The 18,371-nt window shown below is 40.3% G+C and overlaps 1 non-coding gene across 1 annotated transcript; it reads left to right on the top strand.

Annotated features, from left to right (window-relative positions):
• The first annotated feature begins 397 nt into the window (after nt 1-397).
• LOC145590266 (small nucleolar RNA R71) lies at nt 398-503 on the top strand. The gene has a single exon (XR_014101903.1). It is a non-coding gene; the product is annotated as a small nucleolar RNA R71 (small nucleolar RNA).
• Nucleotides 504-18,371: the final 17,868 nt, after the last annotated feature.

Genomic DNA, 18,371 nt, shown 5'->3' with positions numbered 1-18,371 from the left:
AAACAAACACCCATGTGGCATGTTATTAGATGTAGAAGGAGAAGAGTTAGAATTCATACCTATCCCCTTAGATTGGGAGGGATGCTCTTGTTGTGAAGTGGAAGTCTCTAGCTTTGCCTTGATAGATGTCATCTCCTTGCCAAGATTGGCTATTTGAGATGTCAAATTATTGATGGCGTTGAGGTGATCGACAGAGTAGACCGCATTCCCTCCTTTGCTTAAAGACTCCCTCTCTCCTTCCTGCCAATCCATGTGGTGTCTCACCACATCCTCAATTATCTCGATGACTTGCTCCTCCGTTTTGTTCATAATCGGGCCACCCGCTCCCGCATCCAAGCTAGTCTTTCCTTGTGGGCTCAATCCCCCATAGAAAATTTGAAGCACTTGATATGATGGAATGCCATGATGAGGGCACTCCCTTTGATATTCTTTGTATCGTTCCCATGCCTCATATATGGTTTCACTAGCCCTTTGACGGAAGCCTTGGATCAAAGCCCTTGCCTCGGCCGTCTTCTTTTGAGAATAGAATCTCCCTAAGAAAGCCGTGGTGACCTCGTCCCAAGTTCTCAAGGAGTTAGGCCTCACCTCCTTCTCAAGCCATTCAAGAGCCCTTCCTATCAAAGAAAAAGGAAATAGCTTTAGTCTCACAAACTCTTGAGTTACCCCATTTACCTTGATTGTGTTGCAAAATTTCTCGAACTCGTTCAAGTATGCAAGAGGGCTCTCATGTTTTGCTCCACTATATTGCCTCCTTTCAATCAAATTTATCATCGCGGGCCGAATCTCGAAGTCATTGGCTTGAGTGACGGGTGGAGCAATGCCGCTTGAAGCTCTATAAGCTCCCGGAGTTCCCAACTCCTTTAAAGGTCTTTGAGGTGGTGGTTCCGCGTCACCCATTTGATCTCGATCCTCCTCGAAATTGGTCTCTCTAGTTGGGGGAGTATTGAACGGCCTAGAACCGGCTCTTTTTCTCCTTCTATAAGTTTGCTCAATCTCGGGATCGTAAGGTACCAAGATCCTGTTATGAGTTCTGCGCATACACTCTCAACAAACGCAATTATTACCAAGGGTACAAGTGTAGCCAAAAAGAAACAATTCTTTTTGAAATTTTTATGGTTTATGGTGAACTAGACTCAAGTAATCAATTAGCAATCAACAACACCGTTCCCCGGCAACGGCGCCATTTTTGATGTAGCGTTAGAACGGTCGCTCATTCCACACTCAATCAAACACATTTATTAACAAACACCTTACAAACCAAGCATAATGACAAGTAAGAGTTCGGTCCACAAGGAACGGAATATGGTTGCTAAAGATCTTAACACTTAAGCTAATTCGAAGTCAATGGTGAATAGGGGTTCGTCAAGTAGACAAACAAACTATGGTTCTAAATCAATGGATTAAAGACACTAGGGAATGGGATCCACTCAACCAAGGCAATTAGGCAAACGGGAGTAAAATAGACAAGCTATAGCAAGGACTATATGTAAAATCAACCTCATACAATAAGAAAACAACTCACACTACTAAACTTAGATTCCTCATTAGTCTAGCAATAGATGATACATAATCAAATTACAATAAGTAATGACATACTCAATTTACACTTCCATGTCAAATTAGGCATATCATGCTATCAAGCTCCTAAGTCAAGGGTAGCTAATCCTATCATGAAGAACTAACAAGCAATCTCATATAATCAATTTAATTGCAATACAAACATCAATGTTTCTCCCATATTTGCATAACTAACCCAAAAGGTTGAGCTTCACCCAACCCCTAGCAAGAAGACTACTCACAACTCATATTTATCAACATGCAATCAACAATTAGGGTTCTAACTACTTCAATAATTGGGGAAAAGTGGTTAACGATTGAAATAACTATCATCCAATAACAAATTACCAAGAACTTAAGAAGATTTAAATAACATGCAAAAGCAAATGAAATCAAAATTTAAGTAGAAAAAGGTTGGAGAAATTACTAATTGAAGCTTGAAATTGAATAACAATGGAGGAACTTGTCTTCTACAATGATTGAGATTGAGAATTCCAAACTAATAATTGAAATCTAACTAATGATTTGAGAGTATTTATGTTTCTACAACTACAAACTAAGAGGAAGCTCAGAAAACTTGGATGCCGTATATAGAGTCTAAGGGGGTATTTATATGACCCTCAAATAAAAAGGACGGAGAAAACAAGAGTCGGGATTTTCTGCAGGTGCGCACGGACGTGCCAGGGGTGGCACAGACGTGCCACCCTAAGCACAGACGTGCAGATTTGGGCAGTAGCTCAGATTTGGCCAGGCTAACTGCACGGCCGTGCAGTTTATGGCACGGACGTGCTGGCTGAGATGCACGGACGTGCTGAAGCCTTGCACGTCCGTGCCAAATGGGGCGGTAGCTTGGTTTGGCTGGGACTATCCTGCACGGCCGTGAAGGACATGTCACGTCCGTGCAGGGTCTTTTAGGCCCTTCTCTTCACATTTTCCTTGATTTTGCTCCATTGTCACGGCTTCTATCCTTGGTTTATCATCCATATGCCTCAAATGATCGTTTTTAGACCTACAATCTCAACAAAAACACTAACAACCCGTGAAGCAAGGGATACACAAAAATTGAATGAAAATAGGATAAAAGTGAACCAAAATGCCAATATATCGAGTAAACAAGGCTCAAAATCACCCTAAAATCATATCAAATAACAAGTTATCAGCCAACCCTTCCAAAGGTAAGGCTTCCGCATGATGCATCCGGACTCATAACCATGGACCCTCTTTGACTAACCCTTATCCTTGAACTTTAGAGAACTAGAGCCATGGTTAGGTTGCAAACTCATTGCATCATATTATGCTTACTTGACTACTTGTGCATTCTTGCTTGTGCATAATGTATATGTGTTTACACTAACCGTTTGTTTGACTTGTGTATAAATCTAAATAGATTAATTAATGACTATATAGGACTTTGTTTAATTAATTAATTAATATGGTTAATTAAAGCCTAATAAATTGACTAAATCTGACTTAGTACGACCATAGGCTTGTCCTTTTAAGGTAGAATACTGGAAACAGGCCTAGACTGACGTTTTAGTAATGACGCGAAGGTTTGACCTGTGGCGCGACACGAAAGTGTCCATCGCGACGTGATAACATCATCGCGCCGCGATGGCCCTGGCGTATCGCGACAGTTCCGTTGCTTCGGCGATGTTCAATTTTTTGCCTGAGTCCTCACGCCAAGTCTAATTAATCAGTTTATTAATAACTAAAGCTTTATTTAGTTCTTATTTATGTCTTGGCACATAATCCCATGGTCTTACACAAGTGTCAAAGAATGCCACTTTCACTCACTTTTTTAAGCACACACTTTGTATATATGTTCACCATAACCATGTCTAGAGAGTCTTGTGTGCGCGTGTTTTCCGTCATTTTTTTAGGGGGGGTAAGTCGGATATTAATCCTCCCAACATAACCATGTTTTTTGAACCCATACATGATTCCCAAAAATATTCACCCTATTTTTGCTTTTGCCTTTTTAAAACCAATAAGTCAAAGTCAATTTGGGTCAAGTCATTAAGTCAAAATGGTTTGATATTTACAGCTCTTGGTTAAGAAAGGAAGGGCGACTAATCAAAGACAACACTTTCGTCCAAGTCTTACTTTTTGACAAACCGTTTTGACATAGAAGAAAGGCTAAGAATAAAATGGCAACCCAGGAAGAAGTTAATGAGCTAAGACAGAACATGGCTAGTTTGACCGATATGTTCAAAACTCTTGCTCTCCAAGTCAATGACCCTACGAAACAACAACAACTTGAGCGAATGGAAGAGAGCTTGAGAAAAATCTCCAATGACTACAAGTTTCAAGGGATTAGCTCACAAGGGGTCTCTGTGGACAAGGAACTTCTTCCGCAGAAGTTCAATGCCAACGACATCCCTAAGTTCAAGCCAATTGATAACCCTTATTTTCATTTAAGAGCTTTTGAGACGATAATGAACATTAAGGGGATTGATAAGAAAGCTTTCCATTCGTTGTTCTCATTATCTTTAGAAACCATTTGTCAACAATGGTTCTTCTCCCTTGATAAGGAGAAAATCTCCTCTTGGGATTCTCTAACAAACGCTTTCATTGATAGATAGAAATGCAACATTCAAGTTTATATTGACCATAGAGAACTTGAGATGTTGAAACAAAAAGAGAACGAAGGATTCAATAAGTGGAGGGAAAATTCCTCTAAAATGGTAGAGGTTCCTACTAAAAAGGAATATGTGAGGTTTTTTATCAAGAACCTACAAGAAAAGTACTCAAAGCATCTAAAATACTAAAGCAACTTGAGTACTTTAGAGGCTGTCTATGACATAAGAATTGATATCGAAGACGACATTACGAAACAGAAAGCTGCTAGCAACTCTAACAGTGGCTGGAAAGGAAAGAAGAATGACAATCCTTCTTCTTCCAAAACCACCCACTCAAACAATGTTAGCACTGTTAACTTAAACGAGGTCCTATCCATGAACAATCAAGGACAAAAGAAGCCATTTAGGAGAAACTTCACACCTATTGGCATGAGTTATGACACAGCATTCGACCGTCTTCATGCTAAAGGTCTCATAACTCCTATTGGACCATTCGGAGATCCACCAGTCGAAAAGAGGACGACTAGTTGGAACCCCAACACAAATTTTAAGTACCATCAAGGCAGGGGCCATCTCACTGAGAACTGTTGGAAGTTAAAAGAAGCTATTCAAGATTTAATTGATAGCAATAAACTCTCATTGCCTCCTGCAAGTAAGAAGCCAAGTATCAAAAGTGCTCCAATTTCAGACTCCTTGGCGATTTTTTGATGAGGAAGGCTATGCTAATCCATCACTCCTCATTAAACCGATTGAAGAAATTCATGCTATCGAAGAATAGGAGGAAACCTTTTTCGATGCCATGAGCAATTTTCCCGCAGGAGAACAACCGGCCACTAGTGGAGGTATGGCTTCTCATAAACATCATGAGAGAAGCAATAAACATATGTCGCGAGGCCCTCGACCATACAAAGTTGGTACAAAGTAAGTGTGCCACTGAAAAAATGATGCCTTCAAAGATTACTGAGAGAAAATCATTTACTCTCAAAGTAGTTAAAACACCCAAAAGGAGTAACAAGGTATATACACCTATTGGGACTTCTTATGCGAACATGTTTCAAATGCTCTTCAAGAATGGGAAGATCAAACCTCTCGAGCCAAGACCATTTGAATCATTGAAAACTACAGATAGGTTCTATTGTCCGTACCATCAATCAGGAGGACATACCATAAAGCACTGTTTTAAATTCAAGGACCTAGTCCAAGAATTAATTAATAATAAGAAATTGGTTCAAATTCAACCAAAAAAAGATGTTAGCATCAATGGAGTGTGGGACAGTGATGATGAGGACATCTACCTCAAAGATATAGAAGAAACTCCCCTCTCCTCAATTTATCCGGTTGATGATATTTGGGATGAAGAGGATTCCCCTATCGATGTCCTCACAAGATCAGGGAGAATGCAACCTCCCATCACAACGCAACCTATTCCTACCACTCAACAAGTTCCCATACCAATCATAGAAGACAACAATGTTGTCAAACAACTAAAAAAGACTAAGGTCGAGATGAACCTATGGAAACTATTAGCTATATCCCACGAACATAGGCTCGCAAAAATGGATGCTTTAGCTAAATTAGGAATAAACTCAAAAACCACTCCTGAGGGGTTGACTAACTTCCTTACAAGTGATTTTCCTAGCCCCATCAATCTAATCACCTTCTTTGACAAGGATTTACCTCCTGAAGGTGATAAACATAATAAAGCCTTGAACCTCACAGTAGTGTTCAAACGAATGAACGTTTCAAATACCCTTGTAGATAATGGGTCGACAATAGTCCACTTAGAACTGTGAGGATGCTAGGAATAAGGGATGAAGACTTGTCCCCATCCACACAAGGCATAAGAGTTTATAACAACACTCGTCGCCAAGCTCTTGGAACTATTACTATGAATGTCACGACGGGGGTTATTAAGCATGCTACTACTTTTCAAGTGGTAGACATTAAAGCCTCCTTCAACCTATTATTGGAACTCCCTTGGCTTCACGACCTTAAGGCCGTCCCTTCATTCCTTCATCAACAAGTTAAGGCAATAGTTGGAGGACTTCCTGTCACGATTGACGCTTCTCCCAAAAAGATCAAGGCAATCGATAAGCCTCTCATAAATGTGGGGTATGCTAAGAATGATGAAGATTTATGGGGATTTAGTGCTGAAGAGGTCTCTTTTATCGAGGAAGATAGGAAGACCCCTCTTCGCTACGGCCTCCATTCGAACATGATAGTCAACGACATTCTCAGAAAGCAAGGGCACTTTCCTGGAATGACCCTAGGAAAGAAAAAGGGAGTAGCAACCCAAATGGGATTGCCTCGCCTTCCTAAATTAGATACTTTTGGACTTGGTTTTGAACCAAATCCAAAGGGCTATAAGCAAGCCCGGAAAAAGATCAATGCGAGGAAAAATGCTTGAACCCAAAAGAAAGCAATCCCAATGGATCATTTCCCTATCACTCTAAACAGACAATTCATAAAAGAGGGTGAAGATAATCCGTGCTATGAATTTCCTAAACCCTTTGTCAAAGATGGAGTAAGACAACCAGGATTCGAAATCTTTTTGGATTGCAACTTTCTAGATGAAATCCCAACTCCCAGTCACAAGGAGAAAGCACCCCCATGCTTTGACTTTAATTTCATGGGCCTACTCTTTGAATACGAGAAGAATGAGCCTAAGCGCATCGACGATGATTCTGCGCTTATCCAAACGGTCTTACAAAGTGAAAATTTTGATCCCACAAAGCTCATTACCCCGGTAGAAGGATTAGTTCGAGGATGGCGAAAGACTGTGAAGGTGACTACACCAAGTGGAAGAAAAATCTCCATAACAACAGGACAAGGACCAATGTTCGATGAGTCTGAGTCGTCTGGATCTAAGTCTGAGTCTGAATTCAAGTCTTCTGTAGTCAAGTCTTCTAAACCCTCTATAGTTGCATCTCCTTCTGTCCCTTCTAGTTTAAAATCTCCTCCTAGGATAGTTAGTAGTCAAGCCCCAACGGACATTTCTTTATTTAATGTAATGGTTTCCGAGTTCAATAACATGTCTGCATTTTCTTACTCCTCGTGTTATTCTCTTACTTAAGATGACGAGCATCACTTAACTAACAATGAAAGTGACAAAGAAATAATTAAAGCAGTGGAAACGCTTGAAAATAAAACACCAATAATCGAAGACACCAAAACGGTTGATATCTCAAAAGATCCCACTATTAAAGGAGAGGTTAAAATTGGTTTAACTCTTAATAAAGAAGAAAGAACCGATTTAATTAATCTACTAAAAGAATTCATTGATGTGTTTGCTTGGTCATACGAAGATATGCCAGTAATAAATAGAGAAATAGCTCAACACACAATACCACTAATTCCAGGATGAAACCAATAAAACAAAAGTTACGTCAAATGAAACCCGATGTAGCTCTTAAGATAAAAGAAGAAGTTCAAAAACAAATAACTGCAGGTTTTATCAGGGTATCTAAATACCCCGAATGGGTCGCAAATGTGATACCAATTCCCAAGAAAGATGGAAGGGTAAGAATGTGTGTCGACTACAGAGATTTAAATAAGGCAAGTCCAAAGGACAACTTCCCTTTACCACACATCGACATCTTAGTAGATAACACAGCAAATCACGCACTCTTCTCGTTCAAGGATGGGTACGCAGGGTATTATCAGATTCTCATGGCTGAAGAAGACATGGAAAAGACTACATTCATAACACCTTGGGGCACTTACTGTTACACGGTGATGCCATTCGGGTTGAAAAACGCGGGTGCCACTTACCAAAGAGCAGCGACTGCCTTGCTCCACGACATGATGCATAAAGAGGTTGAAGTGTATGTGGATGATATGATTGTAAAATCAAAGGACCGTCTAGGATATCCAATAGCTTTAAGAAAATTCTTCAAAAGGCTAAGGAAATACAATATAAGGTTAAATCCAGTTAAGTGTGCTTTTGGAGTCACCTCAGGAAAACTCTTAGGCTATGTCATTAGCTCTAGAGGAATAGAGATAGATCCAACCAAGATCAAAGCAATCATGTCAATGCCACCGCCTAAGATCGAGAAACAGATTTGAGGATTTATTGGCCGGTTGCAATATATAAGAAGGTTCATATCTAAGCTAACTACAATATGTGAACCAATATTTAAGAAGCTCAAGAAAAATGTACTAGTAATATGGGACGATGAGTGTCAAAAAGCTTTTGATAAATATCAAAGCCTATCTCGCTAATCCTCCTGTATTAGCACCAGCGCTTCCAGGAATCCCTCTTCGATTGTACTTAACAGTCACTAAAGAAACAATGGGAGCCGTGCTTGCACAAGAAGTAGAAGGAAAAGGAAACGCCATCTTACTACTTAAGTAAGAAGATGCTCGAGTATGAAGTACGCTACACACCACTTGAGAAATTGTGCCTTGCATTAGTGTGGGCCACAACCAAGCTAAGACACTACATACTTGTCCATACGGTCTACGTAGTATCTCGATTGGACCCACTTAAGTATCTATTCGAGAAATCTACGCTCAACGAGCGAATATCTAGATGGATAGTCAACTTAACCCAATTCGATGTAAGGTTTATGCCTCAACAGGCCATTAAAGGATCAGTGGTCTCAGATTTCTTAGCGGACTTTCCAATAGAAGATTTAACACCAATACATGAGAACGATTTTCCAGACGAAGATTTGATGGTTACAGAAGATGATACTTGGACCTTATACTTCGATGGAGCCTCCAACCAAAAAGGATGTGGTGTAGGAGTATTATTAGTATTACCTAAAGAAGAACACGTCCCAATCTCAATAAAGTTAGATTTCAACGTTACCAACAACGCTACTGAATATGAAGCATGCGTGGTAGGCCTCGAAACAAGTTTGGCATTGGGAGTAAAGAAACTTCGAATATTCGGGGATTCTTCCTTAATCATCGACCAAATTTCCAAAAGATGGAAATTAAGGAGTGAAAGCTTAGTTCCTTATCAAACATATTTGGAAACTCTTACCGATCAACTCGAAAAGGTAGAATACACATATCTACCAAGAGAAGAAAATCAATTTGCCGATGCCTTGGCAAGACTAGCCTTGATGGTTAAAATTCCTAAGGAAATCGAGCAAATGCCTCTAACAATAGAAAAAAAGGCATAAACCGGCTTACATCCAAGCCGTAGAAGATGATGAAGCAATTCAAGAAGAAGAAGAGGAGGAAGAACCTTGGTACACCGATATCTTCAACTATGTCACCAAAGGAGAATATCCATTTCACGCCGACAAAAGAGCAAAACGAGCTCTGAGACTTTTGGCTTCCCAATATGTACTTATAAATGACGAGCTACATAAAAGGGTACCTAAAGGAAGGGCTCTCCTATGTGTAGGCAAAAAGGAAGCTCAAAGGGAAATGACGATAATCCACGAAGGAGCATGTGGAACTCACATGAATGGCAAAATGCTAGTCCTAAAGATAATGCGCCAAGGATATTATTGGACTACCATGAATAGGGATTGCCATCAATACGTAAAAAGGTGCTCTAAATGCCAAATATACGCTAACCTACAACATGTTCCCCCATCGCTCCTCTATACTTATACATCACCATGGCCTTTCTCAACATGGGGAATAGACATTATTAGAAAATCACCCCTCCTAGAACAGGAGGCCATGAATACATTCTCCTGGTAATTGATTATTTCACGAAATGGGTTGAAGCAGCGTCATATGCAAAACTCGCCGCAAAACATGTAGCACTCTTCATCGAAAGAAACATTATATGTCGATATGGAGTCCCACATGAAATGATAAGTGACAATGGAACTCACTTCCAAGCGGAATGTGAAGAATTGCTTTTAAAAATATGGCATTCAATACCATCACTCTTCCTCATATAGGCCTCAAGCAAATGGCGCAGTAGAAGCGGCCAATAAAAACTTGAAAACTATCATCGAAAAAATGACAGAAAACTACAAGGATTGGCCTGAAAAGTTTTATTTCGCTCTTTGGGGTTATCGCACGTCAATTCGTTCATCCACAAGACATACGCCATTTTCCTTAGCCTATGGAATGGATGTCGTACAGAATGTAGAACTAGAAATACCTTCCTTATGCATCGCATTGGAAAGTAAACTCGATGAAGTTGAATGGACTAGAGCAAGGTATGAAGAGCTAATTCTACTTGATGAAAAACAACTAGAAGCTCTACATCATGCTTAATGCTATCAAACTCGCATGGCCAGACACTTTAACAAGAAGGTCAAGACAAAAAACATCAAAGTAGGAGACTTGGTGTTAAAAGCATTAAGGAAAAATGTTCTAGACCCAAGAGGCAAATTTAGGCCTAATTGGTCTGGACCATACATCGTCAAAACTATCCTATCAAGAGGTGCCGCAAAACTAACTGATATGGATGGTAATGAGTTCTCAAACATGACAAATCTTGACCAACTTAAGAAGTTCTATCCATGAAAATTTGAGTAGTATACTCAAAAGAGCTACGTTTGGCCTGATTCTTAAGGAAAGGATACGTAGGCAACCCTTTACGGGGCGCGACCACTTTAATTTTTACAAATCTCGCACACCAGCATCAATTTGCCGAAGAAGGAGCGACGCACGAAATCCAAGACCAGCGCGCCACGACAAAATTTTCAAAATTCCAGCGCCAGTTTATTTTCGTCGATCTGGGCAAATTTCGGTGTATTTCGGGAATTTTCGACTTCCGTACTCGAACTATTTTCGAAATTTATTCAAGTCATTTTCATTGCTTTAATAAAATAAATTTTTATTTTCAATATAAAAGAGTTAATTTAATTTGAAAAGCTGAAAAATTGCATTAATAACTAATAAAATAAAATTACATTATTGATGGAATTAAAAGAAAAGCTTAAAAATAAAATTGACTTGAAAATAAAATAAATGTCAATTGAAGCAATGCTCTAATCGGTCTTCTCTTTTCTAGCCCTCTTCTAATTTTTTTCTGCTTCCTCTTCATCATCCATCTCTTGCACCAATAGGGATCCCTTAGATGGTCTGCATACAATTTTTGTAGAGATAGTTTCTCCTTTAGCCATTACACTATACTTCTTTTCAACCCATACTTTCTTTTCCGTAGAGTTTGCCTTCCTTTTCTCTTTGCCTTTTGCAACACTCTTTTTCTTAGGCATAATAGGAGTCTTAAATTCAACTCTTGCACCTAGACGATCTTTAGGAGGGATTTTCTTATCTCCTAAGTGATCTTTAACACTAGTTTTGTACATGTTCCGGACTTTGTTCTTGTCCTTTTGAGATCTACCAAGTAGCTACTGCTTCACATCTCTAGACAGAGGAGGAGAAACTTTATGGTTAACAACTTCCCACAGAGTCCTAGCACACCAATAGTTGTCAAATTTTTCTACATCTTGTGAAACGGGAAATTCATAAGAACGGCAAAGATCCCCGGAAGGAATGGTTTGAGCAAGGCCATATTGTCTCCTTACTCTACAAGGATAGTAGAAAGTTAACTTGGACAAGCTTGGAAGACGGCAAGAGGGTTGAGTATTGAAACCGATCATCTTCTCAATTTTCCACCAAGGAATAACCCATTTAATGGAGAAGTCGCGAATTTCAAAGACTCTACTCTACTCCCGATGGCCCATCTTTATGGAAAAACGTTTCTTTCTTCTTACAAAACAATTTGGTGTATACTTTTCAATGTTGTCAGGAGGGCTAATTAATTCAAGCCTTTCCATTAGCCAGATCTGCAAAAATTCAATGCAAATAATTAGTATTACTGTACAAAACTAAATATTTTTAATTTCTACAATTAAAAGTATTGATTTTCTACCTGTAATAAAATTAGAGAACCTCAAAGAGGTGCTTTAGGGTCTTTCTTTAATTCATTCAAACTAAGCATAATTTCTCCAATAATTAATGGCATTGGATTTCTCCCTGAGTCAACTTTCTCCATGATAGATACCAAAATTGCTTGACCCTCATGAGTATTTCCACTAGTGAGGAGGTATTGGCTAAACATGCAAAAGAGGAAAGCCCTCCTCTTATAAACATGAAAAGACTCAGATCGTGGTCTATCAAAATAAAAACGTGCGAATTCTTTCAAATTAGTCACATTCCCATGCACGATATCCTTCAAGTCCCAATCCCTAAGGTTGAGGAAACGCTCAAAATCTTTATAATAATATTCACTCACCTTAGGAATTACCACAAGATCTAAAGAAGGAAAGCTAAGAATGGCACCAAATTCTTCCGGTAAAGGGCAAATTTCATCATAACCTAGTCTAAAGCAATGGGTATTTGAATCCCAATATTCTAAGGCAGTATGAATAAAGTCTATATCAAGATCTACCCCCTTAATACCATATAAACACCCCAAGTGAAAAAATTCAAGCTCTTTCCTCTCCTTAGCAGTCAAAGACCGGCACCACTCACGAGTAAAATCACTAAACGTCTTAGCCATGACTACTTGATTGAAAATTAATAAGCTAAGTATTTTTAATCTGCTCGAATTATGCTGAAATTGGCAGATTAGGGGGCTATTTATAAACAGGGATTAACACAAAACCAAATCTGGAACAGATTCGGGGAAGTTAAAATTATCGCGCTGCGATAAGGCTCTCGTGACGCGATAGAACTATTGCGCCGCGATAGCATGCTCTCGCCTGCGACAGCATCACGCGTTATGCTGACTGCGATTTTTTCGACTTTGACTCAATTTGTACTTTGACTTTACGGTTTTCATCCTTTCAAAAGCCTTATCCAATCCTATTTTTGGAAACTTTCCTTCAAATACATATCCCATATTGATTATTTTTAAGTTTAAGTAATTAAGCTTATTGTTAATCAAACTTCATTTTATTTTTTCATTTTTTCTTTTGGGGGATAAAGTCGAATACCCTCCACTCCATTAGTAATAAAAATCAAAGAATTTTTTGCGCAAAAATTTGTCACAATTTTCTCACACACTCACATGCACATAAAATAAAAAATAAAATGCAAGAGATAGAATTGACATAATAAAAGTATGTATATAAAACATGTGTCAGTAATACAAATAGCAAAGCCCTATATAGTCAAAGAATCAATAATCGCTGGTACATTTATGATCCCGGAGGGCGAATCCCGAAGGTGTCGTAAAATTGCAAAGTTTAGGGAGTCACATCTTGCCCAACACCAGTCTCTCCAGTCGGAGGAAAAGAAAGAGTAAGGTCAGTCCAACTAGGCTTGCCCTGCTGTGGCTCCTAATAAGGCGTTTGCTGCGACGACGAACCAACCTCGTACGTCCCACCATCCGTGAAAGGAATCGGCGCCGAAGCATCTTGACCAGGGGGCTGCCTAACCTCCTCCTCAGTAGAGGAACTAGAACCCTCTACGACGACAGTGCAGTTCGACCCCTCTCGTTCGCCCTAATACTCAGCCGAAGTGCAGCGACATCTCGATCCAGAGCCAGACCTCTCACTCCTAATCTCATGTCTCATGCGAGTACGCGTTGGAGGGACAGTGATAAATCATATTTGTATAGGATTGTTGGGCACATTTTTCATTGTTTTTTAGTTAATTCTTAGTCTCTTAGTCGTTGGTTTAGAGTCATTTATGCATAGGTTATCACTATCGTGCTGTATTATGCTCCGTTTGTGTTTTCTTAATGTTTCAGGTAGTTCTCATAGCTATTTGGACGCTCTCGAAAGAATTCGGCATTTGTCGTTGGATGGAGGGATGTTGATTTGAGGCCGATGATTCATTGACCTTGTGCTTATATATGTATGTAGATTCCTTGAAGCAAATCGGAGTTGTTTCGTAGCTCTTATTGCAAGTATGAGATCGTTTTAGGCCTTTGGTGCATTGACAATTTGAGTTGCTAAGCATTCTTGCATCGAGCTAAGCTCGAGCTATAGCTCGAGTACTAGCTCAGTAAGGTAGCAAGCCAAGGAAGCTCCGAGGTATCGTTCGCAAGCTAGCTCGTCTATTAGCTCATCACTGCCATACGCAAAGTCTTATGCGAGCTATAGCTCGCCAGCTAGCTCGCCAAGGCAGTAGCTACATTCGACGAAGAGCGATAGCTCGCTCGTCAGAGAGCTATAGCTCGTTGCTGCTCCAACTTTTCTTGGTTGTTTGACGTAATCAAGTCGAGTGTCGTGCCACGTCATCAATTATCATCCAATAGCATTATAGCTTATGTATTTATTTATTTATTTTATTTAGGATGAGGAAATAATATAAATACTTGGGAGGATTTTATTTTGCCTCTCATGCTTTATTTTCTAGATTAAACGTTTCTTTTGTTTTCTCTCCATTGTTGAACCCTAGTTTATTATTCTCAATAATTCAATTATTGAGGTAATTCATTCAATCTTTCGTTCTTTATTTTATTAATTATGAATTCTAGTTTATTTATCTCTTTTGTTTTGTTTATTTCAATTATGAGTGAGTAGTCGTTTTCTAGGGCTAAGTGAGGGAAGCCATGTTTATACCTTGATTAATTATGCCTAATTATTTATAAATTTATGAATTAGGGTTTGAATAATTCCGATTGAATTGTTTGATTCATGTAATTGGCCAATATCATGAGTTGATTATTTAGCTAATAAAAATTAGAATTGAAAGATCATATTTTTAGAGGCGTAATTAAAATTGGCGAATTTGATTATGTTAGCGGCCGAACTACATATGTTAATTCGTAAGCGTTAATTCCCGACCGTAGGATTAACAAGTGCTTTAATTATTCGACCTAGTTTGTTTATTAATGGATTGTTTGCATTTCTTTGATTGGTATAAGCATGGTGGACCGAACGTATGCCTTAGACTTTAATTTATCTGAGAACAACCTTATTTCCATTATTGTCATTCTTTAGTTAATTTAATCATCGAATCATTATTCGTTTATAGAAATAGTTCATATAATTGGGCAAAAACTAATAGAACCTGTCTCCCTGTGGGATTCGACCCGTATTTGCTAAATCTCTGCTAACAACAGACATCGTGCACTTGCGGTATAACTTTTTATTCATCAGACAGGCTGAAACAGAAAAGTAAGCCAGGTTAAATACAGAGGAAAAAACAAAAGTAATCAAATGCAAGCAAAGAGACATACCTCTGCCACATCACCATCACGACGACACGATACCTGGTGGCTCAACCTCACCAGCTGGTAACGAAAGGCGTCCATAGCCCTCGCCATCCTCGTCACCACCTCGCGAGAAAACTACAAAAGTAAAAGAGATAAAAAGCAGTCGAAAATGCATATAGCAAAGTATCAGAGATAGCTTATCGAAGTCTGACGGCGGGGAATCGATCTCTCCACCAGACGCCACTCCTCGGGGGCTGGAGGAATCATCTCCACTATAGGCCCAAAAGACCCCTGGTAGGTGATAGACATAGGCGGAGGTACAAACTCCACAACAGCCGTCTCTTGCAGAATTAAACTCTAATGGTCAAGGTCGTCAACGGCTACCAAAAGATAGAAAAACCAAAGAAATAAAGCATACCTCCTCCTCCTCCAAAATACAAGGCAGTGGAGCCACTCGCGCAAGAGCTTCGTAGCATAGTACTGGGACGGATGGCTATGTCTCAGCCAACCATCACTAGCCGCATATCTCTCCATGTGAGTTCGAAGAGCCTCCTGATCCATCATATGTGGTGGAGGATGTCGCGGAACTACGAAAAACTCCGTAGAATGTTGAATCGCGACTCTCTCACCCAAGTACACCACGGCATCGTATGTCCCTTGGAAATAACGACGTTGAGCTGCATACCTGACTGCTCGCGCGGGAACGTCTAACTCAGCCCATGGGCGGAAGAGAGGCTTAGGCTCCTATGAAAAAGATATCCATGAGTCAGAATCCTGTTAAACAGGACAAAATTGAAATAACAAGCGACAATGCATACCGAGAGAAGTGCCTCTCGAACGAGTCTGGTAGTGGTCAGGCCAGGATAACAACCTCCCCAACTAGCAGCAATGGGGAGCCCTCGTGGAGAAGGCCTGGCTGGCGACAAAGATGGGAGATACTCGTAGAACCACACCTATAACAACGGGAAGGGTCAGCGAAAGCTAATGTGCATCGAAAGAAAGCTTCTGAAAACATAATATACCTCTACGATCCTCCAGAAGCTGGAAAGTGTGACCTCTTCCCTATAGTCGCGATGGCAACACGCGAGTTGCAATCCTAGCAGGAAGTCAGCATAAGCCAAGCTGGCCCAGTCAAAAGTCCCGACTGCTCATAGATCGCGAAGAGCAGGCAGATAGTAGAGGAGCGCTCGGCTACCCTTGTCAGGAGAGAAGGTCCCTGACAGCAGAATCAGGACAAAGATGCACACCCGCTGCTCAGGGGTGGTCGCATCATCTCGAAAAGCCTCTACAAGCAGCGCCCGGTGAATAGATCGACCGCTCATCTGTACTAACGCGACTCAGCACGGGCCCGAACAACAAAAGGACCCAACAGCTCATCCACCTCTGGTGACGTAAGGGTAATATCCCTACCTAAAGAAACCACCATCGATTGGAACTCTAGTCCAGTAATCAGAGAAAAGTCGAGAGGGGTGACGGTCATCTCACCCCATGGAAAATGGAATGTGTTGTTGGTGTCCCAAAAGAACTCCACCAAACCGCGTACGATGAAGCAGCTTGACCGTAAAGAGTAGAGGGCCCTAGTGGCCTGCAGCAAAGGAGTCAAGCCACATGGCTCCACAATGCGCGCAGCTCCGTATTGTTGATGAAATAGGTATCGTACAAATGACTGATGGTATCGTTGCTCGAACCTTGACAACGAACCCGCTCGTCAGTCATACCGCGTCGAACGCGCTCCGAAATGTGGAATTTGGGCGCGAAATACAAAGTTTGCCCATCCCACTCAGGGAACTCCCCAAGGCTAGTGGAAGTCCCCTCACCTCTGTCAACAGGCTCGTCCTCCCGGTGAGCCCCGTTAGAACGAGAGCCAAAACCTTGACGACGAGTCATGCTAATCATGTTCAAGAACATAAAAATAGTAAATTGATGGTTCTATAGTGTCTAAAGTTCACCTAGCCACATGATACTATGTTCGTAAAAAAACAGAGTACGTAGTACTAAAACAGAGCATGTTCTTGATTCAACAATAATAAGAATTTTTTGAGCAATCAAACAATTTCTTGCAATATTATGGCAAATATTGTGACAAATTAAGCATGAAAAGCAAGCAAAAACATGAAAAACAAGCCGCATTATTTTCACGAACTCAAGGTGTTCATCAATGGCAATTTGCTCGTTTCTTCACCAAATTGAGTCAAACAAGTTTCAAAATACTCCCAAGGCAATATACAAACATAAACAAGTGGTTTCATGGCAAGAAATTTGACAAACAAAGCAAAACAAGCAAAATTGATTTCGAAATTTTCGAAAATCTACGAGCAAAAACACACCAAATTCGCAAAAAATAGAGTGAGTTTGAGCAAAACATACATAGATCGACAAACTAGAGATCACAAACTTCGATTTGTAAAAAAATTGAGCAAATTTCGTTGAGAAGCAAAGAAGAACAAGCAAAATGAAAATTTTCGAGTTCGTGCGAAAATGAGAGCAGCAGCGGCGAAATGAGGAAGAAGGGGTTTAAATCTGGAAAACCCGACTCCATCACGACGCGATAAGGCTATCGCGATGCGATAAGCCTGGCGCGTCACGATGACACGTGGCAGCAGGCGATAGCTTCCATTCCTCAGCGATGCAACTCCTTAGGCTCCATATTGGTTTATGTGGACCTTATTCAGCAAATTGGGTTCCTTGGTACGCCAGTTAGCCCCTATAAGAAAGTTGACATGATTAGTAGTTGGTTCGATTACAATCGCAGTAAGTGATCGACCTGATGATGATCGTCTCACTTAGCTTAAGCGCCTAACATTGGCTCATCACAAGTACCAAGATATTTGTTCATAGAAAAATCACAGCAAAGCAACAGCACAACAGACATTCAAGCAAAGCATAGGCACACTGAGGATTGTTACAAGCAGAATGATCTTCGACGACGTTTCCTAAGATGTGGAGGGTTGTCACAAACAATTGAGGATCGTTACAAGCAAAATGATCTTCGACAACGTTCCCTAAGATGTGGAAGGTCGTCACAAAAAATGAATATGACTACAAGCAGAGTTGCCTTCGACAATGTTCCCTAGCTTGTGGAGAATTGTTAAGAAAACAGGAGATGGCTATAAGCGGAGTTATCTTCGATTATGTTCCCTAGCTTGCGGAAGATGGTCACAAAACAGCAGAAGATCGCTACAAGCGGAGCAATCTTCGAT

This window comes from Chenopodium album, chromosome 17 (genome assembly GCF_948465745.1).
Source record: "Chenopodium album chromosome 17, dcCheAlbu1.1, whole genome shotgun sequence".
Lineage (NCBI taxonomy): Eukaryota > Viridiplantae > Streptophyta > Magnoliopsida > Caryophyllales > Amaranthaceae > Chenopodium > Chenopodium album.
This window is presented reverse-complemented; position numbering and strand designations above follow the sequence as displayed.